At 39.7% G+C, this 27,987-nt stretch overlaps 1 long non-coding RNA gene across 1 annotated transcript; it reads left to right on the top strand.

Moving 5' to 3' along the window:
* The first annotated feature begins 140 nt into the window (after window positions 1–140).
* LOC149120479 (uncharacterized) lies at window positions 141–27,987 on the top strand. The gene is made up of 4 exons (XR_016226058.1): window positions 141–386; window positions 1,008–1,128; window positions 25,555–25,652; window positions 27,870–27,987. It is a non-coding gene; the product is annotated as an uncharacterized LOC149120479 (long non-coding RNA).

The following is a 27,987-nucleotide window of genomic DNA, read 5'->3' as shown; positions in this document are numbered from 1 at the left end:
CACAGGGCACCTGGCGGGACGCAGGGCGGGGAGAGGGGGCGGGGCCGATCGCTCTCCGTTGGAGTCAGACAACCGCTAGGGCGGCCATTTCCCAAGCGGCGGGGCCACACTGTGGTGTGAGGCTGCGATCGCCGCGCGGGGCGGGGGAGGCGGCCCGGCCATTCACCCATGCTTCAGACTGCTTCCTCCGCCTGCCGCGGCGCCTCGTGGCCCAGCTGCTGCGGGTGATGCGCCGGTCCCGGGAAACCTGGACGGCGGCCTGGGGTGGGATGTGGCAGAGTCCCTCCGGGGTCTTGTGTGCAGTTGGGCGCCGGGCCGTGCAGCGGCCAGGCCGCGGCTCCCAGGAGGGCAGGATGTTTCTCGGTGGTCTTTGCAGTCCATGCCAGGTCTGGGCCGGCCCTGTCTTTACTGTCCCATACCATACCTTCCCACTCTGATAAGGAAGAAATAAATACGGAGTGGATATTGCATTTGGTTGGCAGTTTAGAATCCTAAATCTATAGTCTTTAGAGCTCATGATATATGTTTCTAATCATGTTACTAAAATAATAAGTTTATATTTTACTTAACTATAATCTCGCTGTTGATAGGCTTTAAGACAGCCTTAAGATTTCACTGTTAGAAATTCTGCAGAAAATCTTCTGGTGTGATCTTTCAGTCATGAATTTGGAATACTATGCTGACTTATTTACTTATCCAAGATTGTGTAAATTTATGGGCAACCTATTACCATTTTGAATTCTGAGATGGTTGAATCAATTTGTATGCGGTCATAGGAATATGAGGGCATTGGTTTCATCTGTGTCATCACCAGCACTGACTGTTGGAAATGAAAATAAGTTTCTGAATGTTATGACAAATATGGATAAGAGAGATCTTCAATTCTGCAGAACTCATCTTGTATGTGTGGAGTACAATAATAGTTTTATATTTGTGTGGATTAAAAAAAACAGGTTACAAACTTTTAAAACCTTTTTCCTTCTCATTTTTACATGAATCGAATCAAGCTCTGGAAGTAGCCTGCATTTGAGAGCTGGATGGAAGGCAGGCATTTTAGTGATCATGGTGAAAATGTGGCTGCAACTGACACAAGTTGGTCTAAACTGGGACTCCCAAATAGAGGCCCAGGTAAGCACACAAAGTGTAATGGGAATGAATTTCTTCTGATGTCACAATATAGCAAAGAAAGTGAAAAGTTCAGATTTTTTTAATTGAAGTGAGATGATACCCAACTTATATATTGTTATACCCAGACAAGGATATTCAAGTGATTAAGTCATTATCTTGTAGTTTACCATACTTCTTGGTTTATTTGTGTTCTATTTTTTTTTACACACTGCTTAGGTTTACTAATTCTGTTTTTGTGAAATTCTTCTTCCTTTATGAATTGCTAGGTTTTACCATTATTGAACTTTATTTTCTAGCTTTCCATGGTCTTGACTAAAAATGCCAATTCCATAATGGGTTATTTTCCTACTTTAGTCTTTCCTATTAATTTTTTAAAAGAGTTATTTTATTTATTTGAAAGGAGGTGCTATGGAGAGAATGACAGACACAGAGAGAAATTTTCCATCTGCTGGTCACTTCTCAGATGGCTGCAACCAGAGCCAGGAGCTTCTTCTGGGTCCCCAATCTGTGCAGAAACCTAAGGATTTGTGCCAAATCTGCTGCTTTCCCAGGCACATTAGCAGAGACCTGGATTGGAAGTGGAGCAGTGAGGACTCCAACTAGTGCACATATGGGATGCTGGCATTACAGGCGGTGGCTTTACCTGGTATGCCACAATACTGGTTCCTTGCCTAGGAATTTAATGGGCATGATTGCAAGCCCCAAAGCTCAGGAATTGTGTCTGTTTTTAATTCTTTTTTGCCAATTGAATCCTTTAAACACATTTTAAACTATAGGAGTAACATGCATTTGTTATATTTTACACTTGAAAGCAAAAACTGGGATTTTCCCCTAACCCCATTCCCAGTCTTGGTGTGAATTTTTCCTGTTGTTTGGGGGTCTCACTAGACCCATTGGATTTTAAGAAGAGATCAGAAAGGATGTTCTCAATGGTTTTCCCTACTAAATATATCCAAGAAGCCAGCGCCGTGGCTCACTAGGCTAATCCTCCACCTTGCGGCGCTGGCACACCGGGTTTTAGTCCCAGTCGGGGCGCCGGATTCTGTCCCGGTTGCCCCTCTTCCAGGCCAGCTCTCTGCTGTGGCCAGGGAGTGCAGTGGAGGATGGCCCAGGTACTTGGGCCCTGCACCCCATGGGAGACCAGGATAAGTACCTGGCTCCTGCCATCGGATCAGCACGGTGCCAGCTGTGGTGGCCATTGGAGGGTGAACCAATGGCAAAAGGAAGACCTTTCTCTCTGTCTCTCTCTCTCTCACTGTCCACTCTGCTTGTCAAAAAAAAATATCGAAGTTTGCATCGAACATCTTTGTATATAAGATCCTCTTTTGTGGCAATGCCACTGGGATATCATTTCCCAAAGAGTCACGGTTAGGAACAGGAAGTGGACTGGCTAACCAAGGAGTCCTTGACTTCTTGCTGGGCAGAATCTTTGTGCTTTGTGCTTCCTCAGATTCATCCCGTTCACATATGGGACAAAGGAGACAGCAAGCAGAAGTTGTGCTGCTCCAAGGCAGTTAGGAAGGGCTGATTGCCTGGGGCATGGCTTTGGTTTTTAATCCTTAATCCCAAAAGGGCCTACAGAAGGGAGAGGATGAGATGGTGGGCCCCAGATTGTTGAGACACATGCATGTTTCATGTATCTTTAGATTACAATGGGGGTGCTTATTATCTAAATTATTGATTCTGATCTCAGCTCAATGTGTTCACTTTCCTGGAAGCAGCATGGTTTAAAAACTAACCGTTGGTGAACTTACAGAGGTAATATGTATTTGTGAGTTAGATCAAGCATGACTTTATAACTTTATCATTTTGTCTTGCATGCTCATACTTATTTTTTGAAAAAAAATTATTTATTTTTATGAAAGGCGGAAATACTGAGATAGAAGAGATGTATTTCCCTTATTATTTAGTTGATTGTGAAATAATTTTTCCCAGAATGCTAAGTATGTCAAGGGTAGCTAATAACAGATACATAATAAATATTGTCACACGAAAGACTACACATAAGATTATATAAGCACCGATTTTCTGAAGATACAGAAGTCTTTTAAAAATAGCTTCAGATTTTAAACTTTTGGAGCATTTCTCAAGCTTTGCTCCTATGTAGTGTCCTGTCAACAAATTGAGGTGAAGCTGCTCCTGGCAGAGGACTGGAAATTACTGGCCAATGAAACAAACTTCTTCTAGATACCAGTGTTTTCAGATGTTTCTTCTCTGAGTTTTGTTATATATTCTGAGTTGGTTTGAGTTATGAGAATAGTGAACAAACATGAGGAACACAGGTAAAAAATGAACTGGAATTGAAATTCATGATAAATAAGTAGATTCTGGCTGCTTTTGCCATACAAACATAAAACCCTGGGTCTCTATGTTAGAGGATGGATATGTTAATTTGCTTGAATATATTAATTTTAACTATGTGTATCCTATGACATCATGTTATATCCCTTGAATGTACATAATAAACCCACAAAGGGAAGGGGCAGAATGTAAAGTGAGCTATGTGTTTGTTTATTATAGATGCTACACATTGCTTTCCTTAAACAGCATCTTCTGGAACAAATTCAGAAAGTTTTCCCAAAAGCCATTTTTCCTGTTTCAGTCTGTCCACAAAAGTATATATTTATCCAAATTGCCAGGTACTGTTGTAAGATTTACCTTCATACACTCCAGCGTAGCACTGAGTCCAGAGCCTAGACAAACATGCAGTTAGACCTGTGTATTCTACACAGCTGCACTGATGCCAGCAGCCTCTTACAGAAGGCTCAACACTGATATCAGACTCCTGATTCAGCCAAGCACATGTTTAGCCAAAAAGAATACACTTTCAAAAGCAGATGATATACATGGGGGAATTTCACAGTTTTGGAATGAGAGAAGGATTTCAACCCAAGCAATTTCAGTTATATACTGTGGGAGTTTCTGAGTCTTATGAAACAGACTGTGAGATTTCAGCGGACTGTGAGAGCATCACTGTGACCTATGGAAAGCTAACTAAGCTACTTTCTCCTGAGCAGTGGCAAAATAAACCCAAGCAAAATGTCCTTTCACCTGAAAAAGAGAAGCCAATATGAGAGCCACCAGATCAAAACCACATTGCCTCAGATTACGGTCAAGGAGTTGGACAGGCTCGTGTGCTGAATGTTATCTGGAATGGTCTTGAGGATTTGAACAATGCTCTAAAATTACACCAAACTTGTAGAAGCTTGGGGCCAACACTGTAGCATAGTGGGTAAAGCCGCTGCCTGCAAGGCCGGCACCCCATATGGGCGCCAGTTTGTCTCAGCTGCTCCACTTCAGATCCAGCTCTCTGCTATGGCTTGGAAAGGCAGCAGAAGTTGGCTCAAGTCCTTGTGCCCCTGCACACATGTGGGAGACCTAGAAGAAGCTCCTGGCTCCTGGCTTCAGATTGGCTCAGCTCCAGCCATTGTGGTCTATTGGAAGTGAACCAGTGGATAGAAGACCTCTCTCTCTCCTTCTATCTCTCCTTCTCTCTGTGTAATTCTGATGTTCAAATAAATAAATCTTAAAAAAATGTAGAAGCTCTCCAATCTGGTGGATTTAGATTAGTATACATTTTAAGATTTGGGGGAAAGTTTATATAATATTCATGAATTAGAATAACATTTTTAAAAAAGGTTTTATTTATTTGACAGGTAGAGCTATAGACAGTGAGAGGAAGAGACAGAGAGAATGGTCTTCCTTCTGTTGGTTCACTCCCCAGATGGCCACAATGGCTGAGGTGCACCAATCCAAAGCCAGGAGACAGGTGCTTCCTCCTAGTCTCTCATACAGGTGCAGAAGCCCAAGGCCTTGGACTATCTTCTAATGATTTTCCAGGCCATAGCAGAGAGCTGGATTGGAAGAGGGGCACCCAGGAATAGAACCAGGGCCCATACAGGATGCCGGTGCTGCAGGTGGAGGATTAACATACTGTGCCATGGAGCTGGCCCCCTAGCATACATTTTTTATAACTTTTATTTAATGAATATAAATTTCCAAAGTACAGCTTATGGATTACAATGGCTTCCACCCATAACTTCCCTCCCACCCGCAACCCTCCCCTCTCCCAATCCCTCTCCCCTTCCATTTACATCAAGATTCATTTTCGATTCTCTTTATCTACAGAAGATCAGTTTAGCATACATTAAGTAAAGATTTCAACAGTTTGCTTCAACACAGAAACATAAAGTGAAAAATAATAGATGATTTTTTAAATGATGATGAAATCAGATCAGACCTATTGTCATGTTTAATCCCAGTGAGAGTCAAGTTGGGAATTGATAATTTCTTCTTTTTTTTTTTTACAGAAGATCTGTTTAGTATACATTAAGTAAAGATTTCAACAGTTTGCACCCACATAGAAACACCAAGTGAAAAATACTGTTTGAGTACTCGTTATAGCATTAAATCTCAATGTACAGCATATTAAGGACAGAGATCCTACATGAGGAGTAAGTGCACAGTGACTCCTGTTGTTGACTTTACAAATTGACACTCCTGTTTATGGCCTCAGTAATCTCCCCATGCCTCAGTCATGAGTTTCCAAGGCTATGGAAGCCTTTTGAGTTCTCTGACTCTTATCTTATTTAGACGAGGTCATAGTCAAAGTGGAGGTTCTCTCCTCCCTTCAGAGAAAGGTACCTCCTTCTTTGAAGACCTGTTCTTTCCACTGGGATCTCACTCATAGATATCTTTCATTTAGGTCCTCTTTTTTTTGCCAGAGTATCTTGGCTTTCCATGCCTGAAATACTCTCATGAGCTTTTCAGCCAGACCGGAATGCCTTTAGGGCTGATTCTGAGGCCAGAGTGCTGTTTAGGACATCTGCCATTCTATGAGTCTGCTGTGTATCTTGCTTCCCATGTTGGATTGCTCTCCCCTTTATTTATTCTATCGGTTAGTATTAGCAGGCACTAGACTTGTTTATGTGCTCCCTTTGACTCTTAGTCCTTTCATTATGATCAACTGTGAACTGAAATTGATCACTTGGACTAGTGAGATGGCATTGGTACATGCCACCTTGATGGGATTGAATTGGAATCCCCTGGTATATTTCTAACTCTACCATTTGGGGCAAGTCAGCCTGAGCATGTCCCAAATTGTACATCTCTTCCCTCTCTTATTCCCACTCTTATGTTTAACAGGGATCACATTTCAGTTAAATTTTAACACTTGAGAATAACTATGTATTAATTGCAGAATTAAACCAGTTGTATTAAGTAGAACAGACAAAAAAAAAAACTACTAAGAGGGATAATGTATTAAGTTGTTCATTAACAGTCAGGGCTATGCTGATCAAGTCACCGTTTCTCATAGTGTCCATTTCACTTCAACAAGTTTCCTTTTTGGTGTTCAGTCAGTTGTCACCAATCAGGGAGAACATATGGTATTTGTCCCTTTGGGACTGGCTTATTTCACTCAGCATGAAGTGTTCCAGATTCCTCCATTTTGTTGCAAATGACTGGATTTCGTTGTTTCTTACTGCGGTATAGTATTCTAAAGAGTACATATCCCATAATTTCTTTATCCAGTCTACAATTGATGGGCATTTAGGTTGGTTCCAGGTCTTGGCTATTGTGAATTGTGCTGCAATAAACATTAGGGTGCAGACCGCTTTTTTGTTTGCCAATTTAAATTCCTTTGGGTAAATTCCAAGGAGTGGGATGGCTGGGTCGAACGGTAGGGTTATATTCAGGTTTCTGAGGAATCTCCAGACTGACTTCCATAGTGGCTTGACCAGTTTGCATTCCCACCAACAGTGGGTTAGTGTCCCTTTTTCCTCACATCCTCGCCAGCATCTGTTGTTGGTAGATTTGTGCATGTGAGCCATTCTAACCTGGGTGAGGTGAAACCTCATTGTGGTTTTGATTTGCATTTCCCTGATTGCTAGTGACCTTGAACATTTTTTCATGTGCCTGTTGGCCATTTGGATTTCCTCTTTTGAAAAATGTCTATTGAGGTCCTTGGCCCATCTCTTAATTGGGTTGTTGGTTTTGTTTTTGTGCAGTTTCTTGATCTCTTTGTAGATTCTGGTTATTAACCCTTTATCTGTTGCATAGTTTGCAAATATTTTTTCCCATTCTGTCGGTTGTCTCTTCACTCTCCTGACTGTTTCTTTTGCAGTACAGAAACTTCTCAATTTGATGCAATCCCAATAGTTGATTTTGGCTTTGACTGCCTGTGCCTCCCGGGTCTTTTCCAGAAATTCTTTGCCTGTGCCAATATCTTGAAGGGTGTCTCCAATGTTCTCTAATAACTTGATGGTGTCGGGTCATAGATTTAGGTCTTTAATCCACGTTGAGTGGATTTTTGTGTAAAGTGTAAGGTAGGGGTCTTGCTTCATGCTTCTGCACGTGGAAATCCAGTTTTCCCAGCACCATTTATTGAATAGACTGTCCTTGCTCCAGGAATTGGTTTTAGATCCTTGATCAAATATAAGTTGGCTGTAGATGTTTGGGTTGATTTCTGGTGTTTCAATTCTGTTCCATTGGTCTATCCATCTGTTTCTGTACCAGTACCATGCTGTTTTGATAACAACTGCCCTGTAGTATGTCCTGAAAGCTGGTATTGTGATGCCTCCGGCTTTGTTTTTGTTGTACAAGATTACTTTAGCTATTTGAGGTCTCTTGTGCCTCCATATGAATTTTAGCATCATTTTTCTACATCTGAGAAGAATGTCTTTGGTATCTTGATTGGTATCGCATTGAATCTATAAATTGCTTTTGGGAGACTGGACATTTTGATGATGTTGATTCTTCCAATCCATGAGCATGGCAGATTTTTCCATTTTTTGGTATCCTCTTCTATTTCTTTCTTTAAGATTTTGTAATTCTCATCGTAGAGATCTTTAATATCCTTGGTTAAGTTTATTCCAAGGTATTTGATTGTTTTGTAGCTATTGTGAATGGGATTGATCTTAGCAGTTCTTTCTCAGCCATGGCATTGCTTGTATATACAAAGGGTGTTGATTTTTGTGCATTGATTTTATATCCTGCCACTTTGCCAAACTCCCCTATGAGTTCGAATAATCTCTTAGTAGAGTTCTTTGGATCCCCTAAGTAAAGAATCATATCTTCTGCAAAGAGGGATAGTTTGACTTCTTCCTTCTCAATTTGTATTCCTTTAATTTCTTTTTCTTGTCTTATGGCTCTGGCTAAAACTTCCAGAACTATGTTAAATAGCAGTGGTGAGAGTGGGCATCCCTGTCTGGTACCAGATCTCAGTGGAAATGCTTCCAACTTTTCCCCATTCAATAGGATGCTGGCCGTGGGTTTTTCATAAATTGCTTTGATTATATTGAGGAATGTTCCTTCTATACCCAATTTGCTTAGAGTTTTCATCATTAAAGTGTATTGAATTTTACCGAATGCTTTCTCTGCATCTATTGAGATAATCATATGGTTTTTCTTCTGCGGTCTGTTAATGTGGTGAATCACATTGATTGATTTGTGAATGTTGAACCATCCCTGCATACCAGGGATAAATCCCACTTGGTCTGGGTGGATGATTTTCCTGATGTGTTGTTGTATTCTGTTGGCCAGAATTTTATTGAGGATTTTTGCATCTATGTTCATCAGGGATATTGGTCTATAATTTTCTTTCAGTGCTGCATCTTTCTCTGGCTTAGGGATTAAGGTGATGCTGGCTTCCTAGAAAGAATTTGGGAGGATTCCATCTTTTTCGATTGTTCTGAATAGTTTGAGAAGAAATGGAATTAGTTCTTCAAATGTCTGGTAGAATTCAGCAGTGAATCCATCTGGTCCTGGGCTTTTCTTTGTTGGGAAGGCCTTTATTACTGTTTCAATTTCTGTCTCAGTTATGGGTCTATTTAGGTTTTCTATGTCTTCATGGTTCAATTTAGGTAGATTGCATGTGTCCAGGAATCTATCCATTTCTGATAGATTTTCCTGTTTGCTGACATACAAGTCCTTGTAGTAATTTCTGATGATTCTTTATATTTCTGTGGTGTCTGTTTTTATGTTTCCTTTTTCATCTCTGATTTGATTGATTTTGGTCTTTTCTCTTCTTTTTTTAGTTAGTTGGGCCAATGGGGTGTCAATTTTGTTTATTTTTTCAAAGAACCAGTTCCTCGTTTGACTGATTTTTTGTAATGTTTTTTGGGATTCAATCCTGTTAATTTCTTCTCTGATTTTAATTATTTCTCTTCTCCTACTAGATTTGGGTCTGGTTTGCTGCAGTTTTTCTAGGTCCTTGAGATGCGCTGAAAGCTCATCTCTTTGGTGCCTTTCCAATTTCTTGGTATAGGCCCCTATTGCTATAAACTTGCCTCTCAATAGTGCTTTTGCCGTATCCCATAAGTTTTGATATGTTGTGTTGTTATCCTCATTTACTTCCAGAAAGTTTCTGATTTCTCTTTTGATTTCTTGAATGACCCAGTGTTCATTCAGGAGCATGTTGTTCAGTCTCCATGTGTTTGCATACTTTCTCGGGTTTCCTGAGTTGCTAATTTCCAGCTTCATTCCGCTGTGGTCTGAGAAGCTGCATGGTATGATTATAATTCTTTTAAATTTGCTGAGACTTGCTTTATGACCTAGTATGTGATCAATCCCCGAGAAGGTTCCATGCACTGCTGAGAAGAATGTAAAGTCTTTAGACGTAGGATTGAAAGTTCTGTAGATAGCTGTTATATCCATTTGGGCAATAGTGTCAATTAAATCTTCTGTTTCCTTGTTGATCTTCTGTCCAGATGATCTATTTCTGAGAGTGGAGTATTGAAGTCCCCCAGTACTATTGTATTGGAATCTAAGTCTCCCTTTAAATCCGTTGACATATCTTTTAAATAGACAAGTACCCTGTAATTAGGTGCATATACATTTATAATAGTTACATCTTCCTGTTGAATTGAACCCTTAATCATTATATAGTGCCCCTCTTTGTCTCTCTTAACAGTTTTTGTATTAAAGTTTATTTTGTCTGACATTAATATGGCTACACCTGCTTTTTTTTTTTTTTTTTTTTGTTGGCATGGAATATCTTTTTCCAACCTTTCACATTCAGTCTGCTTGCATCTTTGTTAGAGAGATGTGTTTCTTGTAGGCAACAAATAGTTGGGTTTTGTTCCTTAAGCCAATCAGCCAATCAGTGTCTTTTAACTGAAGAGTTAAGTCCAATAATGTTTAATGTGACTATTGATAATAGTGACTTTGCCCTGCCATATCCCGGAGATATTTTCTAGTATATGCTTTGAGCTTCCCATGCTCTTTTACTGGTAGGTGTTCTTCCTTTACCTTCTTTCATATTGATGGCCGTGTTTCTGTGTTTCTGAGTGTAGCACATCTTTAAGTATCTTTTGCAGGGCAAAAGTGGTGGCAAAGTCTTTCAATTTCTGTTTGCTATGAAAGGTCTTTATTTCACCTTCATTCACAAATGAGAGCTTAGCAGGATATAATATTCTGGGCTGGCAATTTTTCTCTCTTAGCACCTGTGCTATGTCTCGCCATTCCCTCCTAGCCTGTAGTGTTTCTGATGAGAAGTCTGCTGTGAGTCTGATTGGAGATCCTCTGAGAGTAATCTGACATTTCTCTCTTGCACATTTTAGGATCTTTTCTTTATGTTTCACTGTGGTGAGTTTAATTACAACGTGTCGTGGTGAGGATCTCTTTTGGTCATGTTTACTGGGGGTTCTATGAGCTTCCTGTACTAGGATGTCTCTGTCCTTCTCCAAATGCAGAACGTTCTCTGCTAGTATCTCACTAAAAAGGCCTTCTAATCCTTTCTCTCTCTCCATGCCTTCAGGAACTCCTAGAACTTGAATGTTGGTTTTTTTTTTTAATAGTATCCTGTAGATTCCCAACAATATTTTTTAGATTTCTAATTTCCTCTTCTTTTCTTTGGTTTGAGTTTCCTGTTCTCTGTCTTCTAAGTCCGATATTCTCTCTTCTGTTTCACTGACTCTGTTTTTTAGACTTTCTAATGTGTTTGTCATTTGATCTATTGAGCTCTTCATTTCATTTTGATTTCTCTTCACTATCACACTTTCCTGTTCTACTAGTTTCTGCGTTTCATTTTGATTCTTCCTTAAAATTTCATTTTCACGAGAGAGATTTTCAATCCTGTCCAATAAGGATTTCTGTAGTTCAAGGATTTGCTTTTGAAAACTTCTAAATGTTCTTATCATAAATTTTTTGAAATCCATATCTTGCATTTCTTCTATCTCATCATCTTCATAATCTTGGCTTGGGTGTTTTGTTTATTTGGAGGCGTCAGTGTCATCGTTGATCTTGTTCCCTCGATTTCTGTGTTTGTTTCTTGGCATAGTTAATTCTTCTTTCGTCACTGTGCGTTTTTTTTAATTTAATTTTATTTTATACTATGTCTGTGTTAAGTGGACTGCCTGCTGTTGGAGGAGCCTTGGAGGCTTGAGATGGGTGTGGCCTGAGAGCTCTGCTTGGTTCTTCTGGGTTACAGGTGTTCAAAGGTGACACCCTCAGGTTATGCATGGTAAATCTCTCTCTTTTTATTTACTTATTTATTTATTTATTTATTTATTTTTTATTCAGAAGGTAAGTAATACTGCACGGCTGAGCAGAATTGATGGTATTTAGCTTCTGATCTCTGGCTTCTATCCAAAGAGTCTGTGCCGGTTCAGTTTCTGCTGCGGACTCCCACTGGGTTGCCTAGGCTACTGAATTGTAGCCTTAGCTCTCCTCTTTTGTTATGTATATCCCGAGTGGGGCCTGCTCTTTGTCTCTTGCTCACCTTTGCAAGTTTGGCAGAGAGAGAGAAACTTGTTAGTACCAGTACCCCCCCACCTTTTTTTTCTTCTTTTTTTTCCTTCTCTCCTGTAGTCAGTCTGGTGAACTTTCCCACCTCAAAGCCCACTTCCCTCTAGATTCTGTCCGCCATTTCCCCGCCAATGTCTCCGGTTACTGAGCTCACCTCCCCTTCCAGCACTGATGTGTGGACTCGGAGCCCTGGGCATCCCTGCTCTCCCTGCTGGTGTCTATGTGACATCCACTTCCCTTCCCGCACTGGCGCACAGACCCTGTGGCTCCCACAGCTCAGCTTCCACGTGGTGGGTGACCTTTCTCTCCCAGTAGGTCCTCCGAGTCACAGCCACTAGATCCGGAAGAGTTTCCTCTGCAATTTTTTCCTGATCCTTTTTCTGAGGCTACTGTAACTCCACTTTTATTAAACTCACCATTGGTTTTCAACTTTCACAAATGTAAACTCCTCAAAGATAATACCTAACATTTAATTTGAATGTAATTATACCATATGGATGGTATAAATTTTTAAATGAAGCTTTGAACATATTTATATTTTTCTTTCTTTTTAAATTTCTGATTCCAGATGACCTGATAAAGAGAATAAATATAGATATGCATACAGTAGTCAGAATAACTACAGTGGAAATTACCCTAAAGTTCCAAAGTCTCTAAATTACAACCTAGAGAAGACTTGGTGAGTTATAATATATTTGTTATATCAAATTTTTTATGTGTGTTATGAAATTTCCAATTTTGTAACTGATAAGAATGTTGAGTTCATATTTGCCAGCACAAGTAAGTTTCTTCTTTTTTTATTGTGTTAAATAACAAAATATGCCATTTTAACCACTTTTAAGTGTACAATTCAGTGGCATAATTGCACAGTTTGGAAATATTTTCTCCCATTCAGTTGGTTGCCTCTTCTCTGTTTTGAATGTTTATTTTGAAGTGCAGAATCTTCTCAGCTCTGTGTAATCCCATTTGTCAATGGGATTTGTTTACCTGTGCCTCAGGTTATTTTCCTAGCAGTCCTTGCCCATGCCAATGTCTTGCACACTTTCCCCAATGTGCTGTAGTAATTTGATAGTATCATGTCTTGGATTTAGGTCCTTGATTCATGTATTTTAGCATTTGCTGGTGTTACAGTGCCCATTGTGTAGACGGACTTCTAAAAATTTTTATCTTTTAAAATTTTTCTCCACAAAGAAATCTCTTGTATGAGGAATACAGACTTCATGCATTCCATAAGTGCAGCTTTAGGAATAGAGTGATTCTTCCTACCATACCTGCCCTTCTACGCACTCTCCCACCCCTTATATTCCTCCCTCTCCAATTTCCAGTCACATTCTCCACACTCTATATATTTTGGTTACTATACCTTTATGAGTTGAATAGTTTACAAATAATTGCTCACATTTTCTTGGATGCCTCTTCACTTTCCTGAGTGTTTCATTTGCTTCACAGAAGCTTCTCAATTGGATGGAATCCCATTTGTGAATTTTGGTTTTGATTTCTTGTACCTCTGGGGTCTTGTCCAAGAAGTCTTTGTATATGCCAATGTCTTGCAGGGTTTCCCCAATGTTCTCTTATAGTTTGATGGTATCGGGTTGTAGATTTATGTGTTTAATCGATTTTGAGTGGATGTTTGTGTAAGTTATAAGTTATAGTTTGTGTAAGTTATAAGTTATAGTTTCTTGCTTCATGCTTCTGAATGTGGAAATGCAGTTTTCCCAGCACCATTTGTTGAAGAAACTGTCTTTCTCTAGGGATTGACCTTAGCTCCTTTTTCAAATACAAGTTTGTTGTAAATGTTTGGATTGGATTGATTTCTCTTCTATTCCATTTGTCTATCCATCTGTTTTTGTACCAGTATCCAGCTGTATTGATTAAAACTGCCCTGTAGTATGTCTTGGAATCTGGTATTGCAATGCCTCTGGCATTGTTTTGTTGTATAAGATTGCTTTAGCTATTTGGGATCTCCTGTGTTTCCATATGAATTTCAGCATCATTTTTTCTATATCTGAGAAGAATGTCCTTGGTATTTTTATTTGTACCTTATTTAATCTGTAAAGTGCTTTTGGACATATAGACATTTGGATGATATTGATTCTTCCAATCCATGAACATGGAAGATTTTACCATTTTTTTGTGTCTTCTTCTATTTCTTTCTTTAATGTTTTTTTATTCTCATCAGAGAGTTTTTTTTATTTAATAAATGTGAATTTACAAAGTACAACTTTTATATTGTTGTGGCTCCCCCCCCAACCTCCCTCCCTCCTGTGGCCCTCCCCTCTCCCACTCCCTCTCCCATCCTACTGTTCATTGAGTTTCATTTTCAATTGCCTTCATATACTGAAGATCAACTTAGTATATACGAAGCAAGGATTTCAACAGGCTGCACTCACACAACTGCACAAGGTATAGGGTATTGTTCGACTAGTAGTGCTGTTTTTAAGTTTCATAGTAAAACACATTAAGGACAGAGATCCTACGTGGGGAGCATGTACCCAGTGACTCCTGTTGTTGATTTAACAACTGGCACTCTTATTTATGACATCAGCAGTCACCCAAAACTCTTGCTATGAGCTGTCTAGGCTATGGAAGCCCCTTGAGTTCACCGACTCTGAACTTGTTTAGTCAAGGCCATATCACAGTGGAGGTTCCTTTCTCCCTTCAGAAAAAGGTGCCTCCAGAGAGAGTTTTGACATCCTTGATTAAGTTTATTCTGGCCGGCACCGCAGCTCACTAGGCTAATCCTCTGCCCCTTGCGGCGCCGGCATGCTGGGTTCTAGTTCCTGTCAGGGTGCTGGATTCTGTCCCGGTTGCCCCTCTTCCAGGCCAGCTCTCTGCTGTGGCCAGGGAGTGCAGTGGAGGATGGCCCAAGTACTTGGGCCCTGCACCCCATGGGAGACCAGGATAAGTACCTGGCTCTTGCCATCGGATCAGCGCAGTGGGCTGGCCGCAGCACACCAGCAGTGGCGGTCACTGGAGGGTGAACCAATGGCAAAAAGGACGACCTTTCTCTCTCTCTCTCTCTCACTGTCCACTCTGCCTGTCAAAAAATAAAAAAAAAGTTTATTCTAAGGTATATGATTTTTTGTAGTTACTGTGAATGAGATTGATCTTAGAAGTTCTTTCTCAGCCATGGCATTGACTGTGTATACAAAGGCTCTTGATTTTTGTGGATTGATTTTATATCCTGCTACATTACCAAACTCTGCTATGAGTTCCAGTAGTCTCTTAGTGGAGTCTCTTGGATCCCCTATACATAGAATCATGTCATCTGCAAATAGGGAGAGTTTGACACCCTCCTTCCCAATTTGTATACCTTTATTTCTTTTTCTTCTCTAATGGCTCTGGCTAAATCTTCTAAGGCTATATTGAATATCAGTTGTGATATTGGGCATCCTTGCCTGGTTCCAGATCAGTAGGAATGCTTCCAACTTTTCCCCATTCAATAGGATGCTGGCTGTGGGTTTGTCATTTTGTCTTGATCATGTTGAAGAATGTTCCTTCTATACTCAATTTATTTGAGTTTTCATCATAAAATCATGTTGTATTTATCAAATGCTTAGATTTCATCATGAAAGGGTGTTATATTTTATGATATGTTTTCCTCTTTATGATATAATCATATTGTTTTTGTTCTTTAGTTTGTTAATGTGATGTATCACATTGATTGATTTGCAAATGTTGAACCATACCTGCATACCAGGAGTCAATGCCACTTAGTCCAGTGAATGATCTTTCTGATGTGTTGTTGGGTGCAATTCACTAGGATTTTGTTGAGGATTATTGCATCTATGTTCATCAAGGAAAAGGGTCAGTAATTTTCTTTCTCAATTGCATCTTTTTCAGATTTAGGAATTATGGTGATGCTGGCTTCATTGAAAGAATTTGGAAAGATTCCCTCTCTTTCAGTTGTTTTGAATAGCTCAAGAAGAATTGGAGTTAGTTCTTCTTGAAATCTTTGGTAGAATTCAGCATTGAAGCCATTCAGTCCTGAAGCCATTTGTTTTTTCTTTATTGGGAGGGTCTGTAGTATTGATTCAATTTCTGTCCTGTTTATGGGTCTGTTTAGGTTTTCTCTGTCTTCATGGCTCAATTTAAGTAAGCTGTATGTGTCCAGGAATCTATCCATTTCTACTAGGATTCCTGGCTTGTTGGCATGCAGCTCTTTGTAGTAATTTCTGATGATTTTTATTTCTGTGGTGTCTGTTGTTACATTTCATTTTTCACCTCTAATTTTATTAATTTTGGTCTTCTCCTTTCTTTTGGTTATTTGGGACAATGGTTTGTCAATTTTGTGTATTGTTTTCAAAAAACCAGCTCTTAATTTTGCTGATCTTTTTTTTTTTTTGGTTTTAATTTTGTTGATTTCTTTTCTAATTTTAATTATGTCTTTTCTCCTATTAGTTTTGGGTGTTTTTTGTTTTTTTTCTAGATTCTTGAGATGCATTGCTACCTCATTTATTTGGTACCTTTCCAATTTCTTGATGTAGGAACCTATTGCTATAAACTTTCCTCTTAATACTGCTTTTGCTATATCCCATAAGTTTTGATGTGTTGTATTGTCACCTTCATTTGTTCCCAGAATTTTTTAATTTCTCTTTTGACTTTGTCTATGTCACACTGTTCATTCAGGAGCATGTGCTTGTGTATGTTCTAGAGATTCCTGAGTTGCTGATTTCCAGTTTTTTTCCATTGTGATCCAAGAGGATGCATGGTATGATTTTGATTTTTTCTATATTGATGAGACTTGCTTTATGGCCTAACATGTGGTCAATCCTAGAGAAAGCTCCATGCACTGATAAGAATGTGTATTCTGCAACTGTAGGATGAAAAGTGCTGTAGATATCTGTTAGGTCCATTTGGTCTGTAGTGTCAATTAAGTCTGTTGCTTCCTTGCTGACTTTTGTCTGGTTGATGTGTTCCTTACTGAAAGTCAGGTATTGAAGTTTCCCATTGCTATTGTATTTGAATCTATGCCTCCCTTTAGGTTCCTTTACATTTCTTTTAAATAGCCAAGTGCATTGTTATTTGTTACATTCATAATAGTCACAGCTTCCTGTTAAATTTATCCCTTAATCATTACATAGTGCCCCTCTTTGTTTCCTCCAACAGTTTTTGTGTTAAAGTCTACTTTATCTGATCTTAGAATGGTCACACCAGCTCTTTTTAGCTTTATGTTAGCATGGAATCTTTTTCCATCCATTCACTTTTACTCTGCATTCATCTTTGTTGGTGAGATGTGTTTCTTGCAGGCAGCAAATTGAAGGGTTTTGTTTTTTAATCCATTCACCCAGTCTGTGTCTTTAACTGGAGAGTTGAGGCCATTACATTAAAGGTGACTCTCTATAAGTAATGACTTTGCCCTGCCATTTTTCCATAAATATTCTTTTTTTTTTTTTACTTTGGATTTCCTTTTCTGCTTTTACTGGGAGATCTTCTTCCTTTACCTTCTTTTTTAGTGATGACCATGTTTCTGTGTTTCTGTGTGCAGATCATCGTAAACATCTTTTGCAAGGCTGGATGGGTCCTGACAAATTCTTTCAAGTTCTGTTTGTTATGGAAAGTCTTTATTTCACCTTCATTCATAAATGAGAGCTTTGCAGGGTACAGTATTCTGGGTTGACTGTTCTTTTTTTCTTAAGCCTTAGACTATATCTCCATTCTCTCCTAGCCTATAGTTTCTGGTGAGAAGTCAACTGCGAGTGCTTCCTGTACTTGGATGTCTGTTTCTTTCTCCAAATTAGGGAAGATTTCTCATATTATTTTACTAAAAAGGCCTTCTAATCCTTTTTTTCTTTCCATATCGCCAGGAACTCCTATAACCTATATACCAGGTCACTTGATAGTATCCTGTAGATTCCCAACAGTGTTTTTTAGTTTTCTAATTTCTTCTTGTTGTTTTTATCTGGCTGTCTAATTTCATGCAATTTGTCTTCTAAGTTGGATATTCTTTCTTCTGCTTTACAGATTCTGTTGTTAAGGCTTTCCACTGCATTTTTAATTTGTTCTATTGAATTCTTAATTTCAAAAATTTCATTTTGGTTTCTCTTCAAGATCTCAGTTTCGTGGGAGTTATTTTCTTTCATGTATGGATTTCTTTAGTTCATGCATTTGCTTCTGATTACTTCTAAGTAATCCTACTTTCAATTTTTTGAATTCCATTTCTGTCATTTCTTCAATTTCTTCATCTTCACAATCTAGTATTGAAGTATTCTTTTGGGGGCATCATGTTGTGTGTCTTATTCTTGTCTCTTGAATTGGTGCATTTATTATTTGGCATTTGTGCAGATACTTGTTGGTTTCTTCTTTTATTTTCTTTTTTTGCTGTGGCAGATTTTATCTTTGGACTATGTCTGCATATTGGAGAGTGTTTGCTTTCAGTGATTACCTAGAGGCATGTGGTGGATGTGGCCAGGGAGCTCTGTTCACTGTTCCAGATGGAAGGGAGTGTTAAGCTGGCACACAGGTTGGGTGTGGTAAATCTCTCTCTCTCTCTCTCTGTTTTTTTAATCAGAGGGAAGGTTTCTTCTGCTCTGTTCATATAGACTCAGCTCACTTCCTCTGAAGCACACCAGTGCCTGGGCATTAGTCCCAGTGGGTATAATATTATCCACATTCTACAAGGCCCACACAAAGGATCTATGCAATCCTCAGTGTAGCAGATTCCCCAGCAATGTCCCTCACCAGGGAACCAGGGACCCCTGAGTATGTGGAGTCCCCCACAGTGATTACCCAAAGACTCAGCCACACCCTGAGCCTTCCCATGCAACCTCAGTGTTTTCCCAGTCCTGTAGCCTCAGTGTTTTCACAGTCCCAGCACACAAGGCTCCCACAGTAATGAGCACCCTGCCCCCTGTCACTTTTCCCTGCCAGACTCAGGAGTTTCTGCTTGGCTGGTTCCTGTGCATGGACATGAACTGGTGCAGCTTTTATGTACATCCAAAATGGCTCCTGCTCTCTATCAGCTTGTTTCAGGATGCCACGGCAGGGTGATTGGGGAAAGAGAAACATGAGCTATTTTTTTTTCTCCTCTGTTTGGCAGGTACACTATTGCCTACAGGGCTCCAAGCCCTATTCCCTGCAGGCTTTTCCAGCAGTTTCATCACCCATGGTTTAGGCTGTTTCAGTCTAATATCACCTTACTCTCCAAAGCTGGTGCAGGGGCTCTCAGCTTCTAGGATCCTGAATTGTACATGTCCACACCTTCCTTGTAGATTTACTGTGTCCCTTTAATTTCTGTGGACTTCCCTCTGCCATTTTCTCCCTACCTCTTCTCTGAGACTGTACTCTCTCCCTTTTTTAAACTATCTTATCCTAGACTAGATAATTGAGCTCCCTCCCTACTCTGCCATCTTAATCCAATCAGTGAATGTGATTGATCTTTGAAGCTTTTACTCAGCCATGGCATTGTTTGTATATAAAAAGACTATTGATTTATGTGAGCCTATTTTATATCCAGCAAGTTTGCCAAACTCTTTATGTTCCTTTTTTAAAATAATTTTTATTTGAAAGAGTTACACAGATAGAGAAGGAGAGGCAGAGCAAGAGAGAGGTCTTTCTTCTTGTGGTTCACTCCCAGATAACTTCAACAGCTGGAGCTGTGCCAATCCAAAGCCAGGAGCCAGAGTTTCCTCTGGGTTTTCCCACTTGGGTGGAGAAGACCAAGGACTTGGGCCATCTTCTCTTTCCCAGGCCATAGCAGTGAGCTGGATTGGAAGTGGAGCAGCCAGAACTAGAACCAGCACCCATATGGGATGCTGGTGATTCAGGCCAGTGTTTTAATGTGCTGCACCACAGCACTGGACCCTAGATGCCTGTTTTGATTGTGGACTTAGCATGCCATTAATAAATAATGTGTTTGGATATATTCATTGTTATAGTTGCCCTGTTACAAATTACTAGTAATCATGCCAAGGTAAGAATTCATAACAAAACTAATTTATTTTAGTAAGAATCAGTGTGTGACTCCACAATCATACACTACTTATATTTTATATAAATAAAATAAAGAAAGAAAGAAATAATGATTTTGAACAATTTTATACATCTCTGCACTTACTCCACAATGAATTGTTATCTTTAGGCTGTTGGGTACAGACAAATGGGTGGTTTGCAAGTCTTAGAATGGCCCTAAAGGCATGTATTGATAGGACATTAATTAGTCAATCATATTTCAAAGGGAATAATTTTGTGTACAGGCCTCCAGCACTGGCATTGCTCATGAAATTAGATACACAGTTGGAAATATAGATCACCAGGAGTTGGTATTTTCTCAGAATCACCTGAGTGACTCTCAGCTATTAGCTTTGAATTGATTTATGTTGTATCCTTTCTTTTGAAATAAGCAAGCAACTTCTACTTAACCAGCTTCAGGCTATTGAATAACAAAAAAATGGCAAGTCTTGCAAACTGATGGACTTAAATTAGGCCCTTGGGTTTTTAAAAAAGATTTATTTGAAAGACTGAGAGTTACAGAGAGAGGAGTTAGAGTGAGAGAGAACGTGAGCAAGAGACAGAGAGTCTGAGAGCAAGAAGTCTTCCGTTCTGCTGGTTCATTCCCCAAATGACCACAACTCCAAGAGCCATGCTGACCTGAAGCCAGGAACCAGGAACCTCTTCTGAGTCTCCTACATGGATGCAGGGGCCCAAGGATGTGAGCCGCCTTCTACTGCTTTCCCAGGCCATAGCAGAGAGCTGGATGGAAGAAGAGCAGCTGGGACTTGAACCACTGCTATATGGGAAGCTGGCACAGCAGGCTGAATCTTAACCCACTGTACCACAATGCTAGTCCCGCCTTTGGGTTTAGAAAGACTTAACTCCACAACTGGTTTGTGTCAACCCTTAGATGTGTGATATGAAGAAAATTAATTATCCTCTCTGAGCCTGCTTTTTTTTTAACCTTAAGTCAAGGAGTGGCATACCTTAAAAATTGTGATCAATGATTTATAAACAGCCAAGAAAAATAAGGACTCTAACAGAGGGCATCTAGTAGAGTCCTTGTCACTCAAGAAAGGTTAATATAGTTTAGTTATTATCTTGTCTGCTTTTGGTGGTTTGAGTGAAATAGGAACAGTAATAATTGGCAAAATTGTTTTGTTTATTTCTTGAGAAGCACACTCACACAGACACAGAGAGAGCTCCCATCTACTGAGCCATATCTCAAGTGCATGCAATGGCTGAGGCAGTGCCATGCTTAAGCTTGGAGCCAGGAGCTCAATTCCTGAACCAAAGTGGAAGGCAAGGGCCAAATTATTTGAGGCATTACCACTGCCTCCTAGGATCTGCATTGGCAGGAAACTGAATCTGGGGCAAAGCTGGGACTTGAGCCCAAATACTCAGATATGGGACATGGCAACCCAACCAATATTTTAATCTCTAGGCCAAATGTCTATCTCTAATTCATAAATCCGTAACTATCATGTATCTTTTATTTCTGCTCTTTTTTCTTCCTCCTCCACCCACCTTCTATGGAGATGAGCACACTATTTCTACATTTGCGAAATTATCTTCTTTTCCTTTTATCTGATGTAACATTCTAATTTCAAAATGCAATAACTTAATAATATATTATTGTAAAAGGATATAAATAATATATTATTGTAAAAGGATTATTTATTTGTTTATTTATTATATTATATTATTTATTCAGAGAGAGGAAGAGACAGAGAGACATTTTCCCCTCTCTGTTTCATACCCCAAATGGCAACAATAGCTGGGGCTGAGGTAATCTGAAACCAGGAACCTTGAACTCCATCTGGATATCCAACATAGGTAGCAGGGTCCCAAGTTTTTGGCTCATTTGCAGCACTCCCAGGCATATTAGCAAGAAGCTGAATCAGAAGTGGAGCAGCTGGGACTTGAACAGGTGCTCATGTGGGATGCCAGCCCTGCAGGTGGTAGCTTTATCTGCTATGCCATAATGTTGGCTCCAGGAATAGATTGTTCTGAACTCTCATGCCTTAGTGGATTTAGTGAGCTTCCTGGACTCAGTTGATCAGTTACTGTCTGTGAATCTTCAAGGGGTTATGATTATATCAGTTGAGACTACTGGAGTTTGGGCTCACTCAGAAGACTGGTAGTTGACAGTTTATCAATGGAAAACTCACTAAGATTATAAATCAGTGTTAACATAAGCTCTCATGTGTATCACTGTATGGTGGCTAGTTTTATTATTATTTTTTATTTTCTTGTATTCTTTTTCTTTCTGCAGAATTTGGAATCACATTTCTAAAAATTTTATTTAAGTTATACAAGTTTCATGTATTTAATATATACAGATTTAGGAACACAGTGATACTTCCTACCCTATCCTCCCTCCCACCCATGCTCCAACCATTCTTTCTCTTCCCTATCTCATTCTCACTCTTAATTTTTATAAAGATCTACTTTCAGTTTAGTTAATGATCATCAAGTTAACCCTACCCTAAATAAAGGAGTTCAACAAATAGTATGAAGAAAAAAAACCCACTGCTCCTCAATAGATGAGACAAAGGCTGTAAACAATCATCAGATACCTCAAAATGTCCATTTCACTACAACATATTACAATTCAGGTACTCTATTAGTTACCTTGGATCAGGAAAAACATATGGTATCTGTCTTTTTGAGACTGGCTTATTTCAGTAAGTATAATGGTTTCCACTTGCATTCATTTTGTTGCAAAAGAGAGGATTTCATTTTTTTACAGCTGAGTAGTACTCCATAGTGTATATGCCATAATTCCTTTATCCAGTCAACAGCTGAGGGACATCTGAGTTGATTCCATATCTTAGCTACTGTGAATTGTGCTGCAGTGGACATGGGTATACAGATAACACCTTCATATGTTGATTTCTTTTGGTTTGGCTAAATTTCCAGGAGTGGGATGGCTGGGTCAGGTGGTAGGTGTATATTCAGACTTCAGAGGTATCTCCAGACTGTCTTGCACAGTAGCTACACCAGTTTACATTCCCAGCAACAGTGAATTAGGATACCTTTTTCCACACATCCTCACCAGCATCTGTTACTTGTTGAATTCTGTGTGAGTGCCATTCTGACTGGAGTGAGTTGAAACCTCATTGTGGTTTTGATTTACATCTCCCTGATGGCTTGTGATCCTGAGTATTTTTTTCAAATGTCTGTTGGCCATTTTATTATTATTATTATTATTATTATTATTATTTAAAAGGCAGAGTGACAGAGAAAGAAGGAGCGACAGAGAAAGAGGGAGTGACAGAGAAAGAGATGTAGAGGGAAAAAGAGATCTAGGAATAAATTTACCTAGGAATAAACATAGGATGTCAAAGACTTGTGCAATGAGAATTATAAAACACTAAAGAAAAAAAAGAAGACACATAAAATGGAAAAAAAAAAACTTCTATGCTCATGGATTGGAAGAATCAGTATCACCAAAATGTCCATACTTCCAAGAGCAATTTACAGATTCAGTTCAATAACAATTAAAATACCAAAATCATTGTTCTCAGATCTAGAAAAAGTGATGCTGTAATTCATTTGGAAACACAGGTGACCTTGATCAGCTAAAACAATTGTATACCACAAACACAAAGCCTGAGGCATTACCATACCAGATTTCAAGACATATTAACAGCGAAGTCACTGTACACTTACTTCCCATGCAGGACCTTGGTCCTAAATAAGTCATACTATTAAATTCAACTGTAAAATTTGTTCTCAGTTTTTTATATATATTGTGTTCTTGTGTACAAATAGTTGAAATATTTACTTAGTATAGAGTTGGTCTTCTGTATATAAAGTTAATTAAAAATGAATCTTAATGGAGAATGGATCTGGGAATGAGAAGGAGTAGTAAGAGGGGAGGGAAGTGGGGTGGGAGGGTGGATATGACAGGAAGAATCACTGTATTCCTAAAGACATACTCATGAAATTTATACACATTAAGTAAATGGTTTCTAAAAAAATTAAACCTTCCAAAAAGTATAAAAAAAATAGATGTCTGCAAACATTACTGGATATAAAAGAGATACTTTTACATAAGAATTGTTTAACTTGCTATGAAAAAGGAATGAAATTTTGACATTTGCAACAAAATGGATGGAATGGACTTCATCAGCTAAGTGAATTAACCCAGACTCACAAAGACAAATATCAAATGCTTTTTATTATTTGTGGAAGTTGATATACAGAGAGTAAAATACATGGGCAAATGGGGGCTGGAATTTTGGTGCACCAGGTTAAACCATTGCCTATGACACCAGCATCCCATATCACAGCCTCAGTTCAAGTTTCAGCTGCTCCACTTATGATCCAGTTCCCTGTTAATGTGCATGAGAGAGCAACCCAAATACTTGGTCCCCTTGCCACCCATCTAGGAGACCTGGATGGAATTCTAGGTTCCTGGCTGTAGCCTGGCCCAGCCCTTGCTGTTGTGGCCATTTGGGGAGTGAACCAGTAGATGGAAGATGTTTGTCTCTATGTCTTTCTTTCTCTGCTCTGTCAGTCTGCCTTTCAAATAAATAATTAAAAAAAAATTGAAAGTGGCCAGCCTTGTGACAGCAAGTAAAGCCACTGCCTGCAATGTCCATCCCATATGGTTGCCAGTTTCAGTCCTGGCTACTCCATTTCTTTTTTCTAAAGATTTATTTATTTATTTGAAAGTATGAGTTGCATAGAGAGATAAGGAGAGGGAGAGAGAAAGAGAGAAAAAGAGAGAGAGAGAGGTTTTCCATCTGCTGGCTCACTCCCTGATTGGCCATAATGGCTGTAGCTTGGCTCATGCAAAGCCAGGAGCCAGGAGCTTCTTCCAGCTCTTCAACAGTATTTTTGTTTTCTGATTTCTTCTTGCTTTTGGTCTGACTATAAAATTTTCAGGGATTTGTGTTCTAGCTTAGATATTCTTTCTTCTGCCTCACCTACTCTGTTGTTAAGACTTTTCACTAAAAATTTTATGTGAGCTATTGAATTCTTCATTTCTTGTATTTCATTTTGATTTCTCTTTAAAACCTCAATTTCAAATGAAAAATTTTCAATCATATATTTTTTCTTTAGTTCATGAATTTGCTTCTGATTGCTTCTATGTAATCCAATGATTAATTTTTTGAATTCTGTTTCTGGCATTTCCTTAATCTTTTCATCATCATTTTCTAATATTGACATATTGTGATGTTCCTTTGGGGGTCTCATAGTGTCATCCTTATTTTTGATTTTTTGATTGTTGCCTTTGTTCATGGTATTTGTAGACTTCTTTTCTCTCTGGTTATATCTGTGGTTTGTAGGCATGCCAGATACTCAATTGCTTCAGCCCCACTTGCCACTCAATTGTACTGGCTTGTAAAAGGCTCCCTTATGCAGCTTTCCCCCTCTTCTCTCATTACCAGACAACCAGTGGTGTGCAACTGACACTAAAGCTTGTGCATCTGCTCCTTGTCTGTGTCCAACACTGGGTGTAGGCTCTCCCCCTGCTGGCCACAGGTCTCCACTGTAGCAGTGATGGCAGAGGGAATAGAGATGCACATTCCCCCCCCCCCCTTTTTTTTCCTACCCATGTGAGATCTGCATGGAATTCGAGTAGCAGTTCATTAAGCTTTCCCTCCCAATGTTCTACCACTCTGAGGTCCCTTATGAGACTTCTCTGAGTCCCTGGGGGCTAGTGATGTGTGTAACATATGCCTGGTGAACTACAACTGAGAGATGAACTTGGTCTTTATTCTTTGTCTCCTGTAGCATCTGGGCTGAGGTACATCTTGTGATTCAAGAGCCAAGGGAGCACACCAAAGAAAGAAAGCCTGTTTTGGGACAAGAATTAGACCAAGAAATAACAGGTAACACTATATAAAATGTCACCAAAAGAGGGTGAGAATAATATAACCTGAATCAGAAACTTAAAGAAACTCTGACTTTTGTTTGATCTACTCAAGCTCCTCAAGGGGCAACCTGAGCTGAGCAGTAAGGATTGGGAGAGGAACTTACTCCACAGTGACTTGTGTACCTGGCCAGGGAGCTTCCCTGATGGACCCAGATTAGGTTTATAGGGAGTGGATGCACCACTTCCTGCAGAATAAGAATATGACCATGAGGCTCTGGTCTGATAGAAGTAGTAGGACCTGAACACACTTCAGCAAGTTGGAGAAGAAGCTCTGCTTGCAGAGCCAATCCAAGGTAATGAATTTGTTTGTGGGTGCAATAGGAAGAGACAGAGTGGAGTTCATAATAGCCTAGAGATACCGGAGGAAATGATCTATTGCTCTGGGACAAGCTGATGAGCTGGCTAAGAGAAAAACCTTAGAAAAAAACAATGAGAGAGTACCATTTGCCTCTGTAGACACTGACCATTTAGCCCACTTTCTACAGTCATCCTTTACAGATGATCCTCTTTCTGACTTGGGCCAGCAATGACTTCTGTAAGGGTGATAACGCGTCAGCAGAGCAGTAATACACCAGAAATGAAAATGTGTTTATTCAAGAAAAGGTCACAAATAATGACTGAGTTTCTACTTCTCAAATTTTAGTTTCTGATCCAACCAAAGAAGTGCTATTCTAAACTGTTACTGCTATAATTATGTGCATAAAACATTTATTAATTTATTTGAAAGTCAGAGTTACAAAACAAGAGGGAGAGACAGAGAGATTTTTTTCAACTGCTGGCTCATTCCCCAGATGACTGCAACAGGCAAGGCTGGGTGAGGCAAAAGCCAGAAGCCAGGAGCTTCATCCAGGCCTTTCAAATGAGTTACAGGCATCCACGTACTTGGGTCGTCCTTTCCTGCTTTCCTGGGCCATTAAAAATGTGTTGGATTGACAGTAGGGTAGCCAGTATATGAAACAATGTTCATATGGATGCAAACATCACGGGTGGCAGTCTGGACCTGCTATACCAAAAGAGTAGCCACAGCATTAAGTGAATATAGCACTTTAATCCATAGATGCTAATAGATTTCACAGGTAGCATTACACCCTCTGAACATCCAACAGGATGCAGGTGGAAACAGACAGGAGACCTCATGTATAGAAATCTGTGTAAGTACATATACATGCTACAACCTGGATAACCCTTGAAAATGTTACCCAAAGTGAAAGAAGGCAGGTGCAAAGTGTCAAATGTATTATTCTATGCACCAGAAATATTCCAAATGGGATCTCCAGAGAGAATGTGGGGGATTGGATGCCAGGAATTGTAAGATAGAAACGGAGAGGCCGGTGCCACGGCTCACTAGGCTAATCCTCCACTTTGCAGCGCTGGCACTCCAGGTTCTAGTCCTGGTCGGGGCACCGGATTCTGTCCTGGTTGCCCCTCTTCCAGGCCAGCTCTCTGCTGTGGCCAGGGAGTGCAGTGGAGGATGGCCCAAGTGCTTGGGCCCTGCACCCACATGGGAGACCAGGATAAGCACCCAGCTCCTGCCATCAGATTGGCATGGTGCACTGGCCGCAGCACGCCGGCCGCGGCAGCCATTGGAGGGTGAACCAATGGCAAAGGAAGACCTTTTTCTCTGTCTCTCTCTCTCACTGTCCACTCTGCCTGTCAAAAAAAAAAAAAAGATAGAAATGGAGAGTTTATCAAAATATTCTAGAATTGGGGGTGATTGAAAATTCTGCAATATAACAAATGTATGCCTAACAGTGGTAGATTTTATGGTAGCTGAATTTTACTTCAGTAATAATAGCAATAATGTGTTTTTTCACATTATCATGCCTCAGTTTCTTATTTCTATAATAGCAACATATTTCTACTGATTTTAAAGGCAGAGAAAGGAAGAGGGGGAATCAGTGAGAGGGAGATTTCCCATCCTCTGTGTTACTATACTAATGCCTGCAACAGCTTGGCCTGGGCCAGCCTTAAGAACAAAGAATAGACCTTAATTCAGGACCCCCACATTGATGGCAGATTTTCCAATCTTCCTCCCAGGAATTGGAAAGAGGAAACTGAACTGCGATGTTTGCCCAGCCAGTGATATAGAGTATGTCTTTACAAGCAGTATCTTAATCCTAGTGCCAAATATAACCCTCACTCTGCTCTTGTTCCCTGCATCTTTATCCAACAGTGCATCTCCAATTAATATTGAGTGGCCAGAATGTGGAGCTGACGATCCATTGTGACAAAACCTCAGAAGAAAATTTTGAATTTGTGAATGGCTTTTAGCAGAAATGAGGCAGAGGTAA

Source organism: Oryctolagus cuniculus, chromosome 19 (assembly GCF_051225735.1).
Source record: "Oryctolagus cuniculus isolate XC-2025 breed Fujian yellow rabbit chromosome 19, ASM5122573v1, whole genome shotgun sequence".
NCBI lineage: Eukaryota > Metazoa > Chordata > Mammalia > Lagomorpha > Leporidae > Oryctolagus > Oryctolagus cuniculus.
This window is presented reverse-complemented; position numbering and strand designations above follow the sequence as displayed.